Below are 6,000 nucleotides of genomic sequence, written 5' to 3'. Positions count from 1 at the left end.
AATCTCTTGGTACCAAGCAGAGACCAGCGTACAAACTTTTTCATTTGATATATATTAAATAAGGATGCGTCGCATAGGGTCAGCGGCAAAAAAGTATCAATTTCTAATATTTTAAGACGAGCCAAAAATTCAATGATTATACATTTCAATAGTCCATTGATTACATAATCTATTGGTACCAAGCAGAGACCAGCGTACAAACTTTTTCATTTGATATACATTAAATAAGGATGCGTCGCATAGGGTCAGCGGCAAAAAAGTATAGATTTCTAATATTTTAGGACGAGCCAAAAATTCAACGATTATACATTTCAATAGTCCATTGATTACAGAATCTTTTGGTACCAAGCAGAGACCAGCGTACAAACTTTTTCATTTTATACATTAAATAAGGATGCGTCGCATAGGGTCAGCGGCAAAAAAGTATCAATTTCTAATATTTTAAGACGCGCCAAAAATTCATCGATTATACATTTTAATCCTACATTTATTACAGAATCTTTTGGTACCATGCAGACACCAGCGTAAAATTTTTTAATTTGATATACATAAAATAAGAATGCGTCGCACAGTGTCCGCGACAAAAAAGTATCGATTTCTAATATTTAAAGGCGAGCCAAAAATTCATCGATTATACATTTTAATAGTACATTGATTACAGAATCTTTTGGTACCAAGCAGACACCAGCGTACAAACTTTTTCATTTGATATACATTAAATAAGGATGCGTCGCATAGGGTCAGCGGCAAAAAAGTATCGATTTCTAATATTTAAAGGCGAGCCAAAAATTCATCGATTATACATTTCAATAGTCCATTGATTACAGAATCTTTTGGTACCAAGCAGAGACCAGCGTACAAACTTTTTCATTTGATATACATTAAATAGGGATGCGCCGCACAGAGTGCGCGCAAAAAAGTATCGATTTCTATTATTTAAAGGCGAGCCAAAAATTCATCGATTATACATTTCAATAGTCCATTGATTACAGAATCTTTTGGTACCAAGCAGAGACCAGCGTACAAACTTTTTCATTTGATATATATTAAATAAGGATGCGTCGCAAAGGTCAGCGGCAAAAAAGTATCAATTTCTAATATTTTAAGACGAGCCAAAAATTCATCGATTACACATTTTAATAGTCCATTGATTACAGAATCTTTTGGTACCAAGCAGAGACCAGCGTACAAACTTTTTCATTTGATATACATTAAATAGGGATGCGCCGCACAGAGTGCGCGCAAAAAAGTATCGATTTCTATTATTTAAAGGCGAGCCAAAAATTCATCGATTATACATTTCAATAGTCCATTTATTACAGAATCTTTTGGTACCATGCTGACACCAGCGTACAAATTTTTTAATTTGATATACATAAAATAAGAATGCGTCGCACAGTGTCCGCGCCAAAAAAGTATCGATTTCTAATATTTAAAGGCGAGCCAAAAATTCATCGATTATACATTTCAATAGTCCATTGATTACAGAATTATTTGGTACCAAGCAGAGACCAGCGTACAAACTTTTTTATTTGATATACATTAAATAAGGATGTGTCCCATAGGGTCAGCGGCAAAAAAGTATAGATTTCTAATATTTTAAGACGAGCCAAAAATTCAACGATTATACATTTTAATAGTACATTGATTACAGAATCTTTTGGTACCAAGCAGACACCAGCGTACAAACTTTTTCATTTGATATACATTAAACAAGGATGCGTCGCATAGGGTCAGCGGCAAAAAAGTATCGATTTCTAATATTTAAAGGCGAGCCAAAAATTCATCGATTACACATTTCAATAGTCCATTGATTACAGAATCTTTTGGTACCAAGCAGAGACCAGCGTACAAACTTTTTCATTTTATACATTAAATAAGGATGCGTCGCATAGGGTCAGCGGCAAAAAAGTATCGATTTCTAATATTTAAATGCGAGCCACAAATTCATCGATTATACATTTCAATAGTCCATTGAGTACAGAATCTTTTGGTACCAAGCAGACACCAGCGTACAAACTTTTTCATTTGATATACATAAAATAAGGATGCGTCGCATAGTGTCAGCGGGCAAAAAAGTATATATTTCTAATATTTTAAGACAAGCCAAAAATTCATCGATTATACATTTCAATAGTCCATTGATTACAGAATCTTTTGGTACCAAGCAGAGACCAGCGTACATACTTTTTCATTTGATATACATAAAATAAGGATGCGTCGCATAGGGTCAGCGGCAAAAAAGTATCGATTTCTAATATTTTAAGACGAGCCAAAAATTCAACGATTATACATTTCAATAGTCCATTGATTTCAGAATCTTTTGGTACCAAGCAGAGACCAGCGTACAAACTTTTTCATTTGATATACATTAAATTGGGATGCGCCGCACAGAGTGCGCGCAAAAAAGTATCGATTTCTATTATTTAAAGGCGAGCCAAAAATTCATCGATTATACATTTCAATAGTCCATTGATTACAGAATCTTTTGGTACCAAGCAGAGACCAGCGTACAAACTTTTTCATTTGATATTCATTAAATAAGGATGCGTCGCATAGGGTCAGCGGCAAAAAAGTATCGATTTCTAATATTTAAAGGCGAGCCAAAAATTCATCGATTATACATTTCAATAGTCCATTTATTACAGTATCTTTTGGTACCAAGCAGAGACCAGCGTACAAACTTTTTCATTTGATATATATTAAATAAGGATGCGTCGCTTAGGGTCAGCGGCAAAAAAGTAACAATTTCTAATATTTTAAGACGAGCCAAAAATTCATCGATTATACATTTCAATAGTCCATTGATTACAGAATCTTTTGGTACCAAGCAGAGACCAGCGTACAAACTTTTTCATTTGATGTACATTAAATAAGGATGCGTCGCATAGGGTCAGCGGCAAAAAAGTATCAATTTCTAATATTTTAAGACGAGCCAAAAATTCATCGATTATACATTTTAATCGTACATTTATTACAGAATCTTTTGGTACCATGCAGACACCAGCGTACAAATTTTTTAATATGATATACATAAAATAAGGATGCGTCGCACAGAGTCCGCGCCAAAAAAGTATGGATTTCTAATATTTAAAGGCGAGCCAAAAATTCATCGATTATACATTTCAATAGTCCATTGATTACAGAATCTTTTGGTACCAAGCAGAGACCAGCGTACAAACTTTTTCATTTGATATATATTAAATAAGGATGCGTCGCAAAGGTCAGCGGCAAAAAAGTATCAATTTCTAATATTTTAAGACGAGCCAAAAATTCATCGATTACACATTTCAATAGTCCATTGATTACAGAATCTTTTGGTACCAAGCAGAGACCAGCGTACACACTTTTTCATTTGATATACATTAAATAGGGATGCGCCGCACAGAGTGCGCGCAAAAAAGTATCGATTTCTATTATTTAAAGGCGAGCCAAAAATTCATCGATTATACATTTCAATAGTCCATTTATTACAGAATCTTTTGGTACCATGCTGACACCAGCGTACAAATTTTTTAATTTGATATACATAAAATAAGAATGCGTCGCACAGTGTCCGCGCCAAAAAAGTATCGATTTCTAATATTTAAAGGCGAGCCAAAAATTCATCGATTATACATTTCAATAGTCCATTGATTACAGAATTATTTGGTACCAAGCAGAGACCAGCGTACAAACTTTTTTATTTGATACACATTAAATAAGGATGCGTCCCATAGGGTCAGCGGCAAAAAAGTATAGATTTCTAATATTTTAAGACGAGCCAAAAATTCAACGATTATACATTTTAATAGTACATTGATTACAGAATCTTTTGGTACCAAGCAGACACCAGCGTACAAACTTTTTCATTTGATATACATTAAATAAGGATGCGTCGCATAGGGTCAGCGGCAAAAAAGTATCAATTTCTAATATTTTAAGACGAGCCAAAAATTCATCGATTATACATTTCAATAGTCCATTTATTACAGAATCTTTTGGTACCAAGCAGAGACCAGCGTACAAACTTTTTCATTTGATATATATTAAATAAGGATGCGTCGCATAGGGTCAGCGGCAAAAAAGTATAGATTTCTAATATTTTAGGACGAGCCAAAAATTCATCGATTATACATTTCAATAGTCCATTGATTACAGAATCTTTTGGTACCAAGCAGAGACCAGTGTACAAACTTTTTCATTTGATATTCATTAAATAAGGATGCGTCGCATAGTGTCAGCGGCAAAAAAGTATAGATTTCTAATATTTTAAGACGAGCCAAAAATTCAACGATTATACATTTTAATAGTACATTGATTACAGAATCTTTTGGTACCAAGCAGACACCAGCGTACAAACTTTTTCATTTGATATACATAAAATAAGTATGCGTCGCATAGTGTCAGCGGCAAAAAAGTATATATTTCTAATATTTTAAGACGAGCCAAAAATTCAACGATTATACATTTCAATAGTCCATTGATTTCAGAATCTTTTGGTACCAAGCAGAGACCAGCGTACAAACTTTTTCATTTGATATACATTAAATAGGGGTGCGCCGCACAGAGTGCGCGCAAAAAAGTATCGATTTCTATTATTTAAAGGCGAGCCAAAAATTCATCGATTATACATTTCAATAGTCCATTGATTACCGAATCTTTTGGTACCAAGCAGAGGCCAGCGTACAAACTTTTTCATTTGATATACATTAAATAAGGATGCGTCGCATAGGGTCAGCGGCAAAAAAGTATCGATTTCTAATATTTAAAGGCGAGCCAAAAATTCATCGATTATACATTTCAATAGTCCATTTATTACAGAATCTTTTGGTACCAAGCAGAGACCAGCGTACAAACTTTTTCATTTGATATACATTAAATAAGGATGCGCCGCACAGAGTGCGCGCAAAAAAGTATCGATTTCTAATATTTAAAGGCGAGCCAAAAATTCATCGATTATTCATTTCAATAGTCCATTGATTACAGAATCTTTTGGTACCAAGCAGAGACCAGCGTACAAACTTTTTCATTTGATATACATTAAATAAGGATGCGCCGCACAGAGTGCGCGCAAAAAAGTATCGATATCTAATATTTAAAGGCGAGCCAAAAATTCATCGATTATACATTTCAATAGTCCATTGATTACAGAATCTTTTGGTACCAAGCAGAGACCAGCGTACAAACTTTTTCATTTGATATACATAAAATAAGGATGCGTCGCATAGGGTCAGCGGCAAAAAAGTATGGATTTCTAATATTTTAAGACGAGCCAAAAATTCAACGATTATACATTTCAATAGTCCATTGATTACAGAATCTTTTGGTACCAAGCAGCGACCAGCGTACAAACTTTTTCATTTGATATACATTAAATAGGGATGCGCCGCACAGAGTGCGCGCAAAAAAGTATCGATTTCTATTATTTAAAGGCGAGCCAAAAATTCATCGATTATACATTTCAATAGTCCATTGATTACAGAATCTTTTGGTACCAAGCTGAGACCAGCGTACAAACTTTTTCATTTGATATTCATTAAATAAGGATGCGTCGCATAGGGTCAGCGGCAAAAAAGTAACAATTTCTAATATATTAAGACGAGCCAAAAATTCATTGATTATACATTTTAATCGTACATTTATTACAGAATCTTTTGGTACCATGCAGTCTCCAGCGTACAAATTTTTTAATATGATATACATAAAATAAGGATGCGTCGCACAGAGTCCGCGCCAAAAAAGTATCGATTTCTAATATCTTAGGACGAGCCAAAAATTCAACGATTATACATTTCAATAGTCCATTGATTACAGAATCTTTTGGTACCAAGCAGAGACCAGCGTACAAACTTTTTCATTTTATACATTAAATAAGGATGCGTCGCATAGGGTCAACGGCAAAAAAGTATGGATTTCTTATATTTAAAGGCGAGCCAAAAATTCATCGATTATACATTTCAATAGTCCATTGATTACCGAATCTTTTGGTACCAAGCAGAGACCAGCGTACAAACTTTT

The sequence above is a fragment of the Prenolepis imparis genome, unplaced genomic scaffold, assembly GCF_030444845.1.
Source record: "Prenolepis imparis isolate NDT839.2.m4 unplaced genomic scaffold, iyPreImpa1.0 SCAF_10, whole genome shotgun sequence".
Taxonomy (NCBI): Eukaryota; Metazoa; Arthropoda; class Insecta; order Hymenoptera; family Formicidae; genus Prenolepis; species Prenolepis imparis.
Note: the sequence above shows the minus strand (reverse complement) of the source record.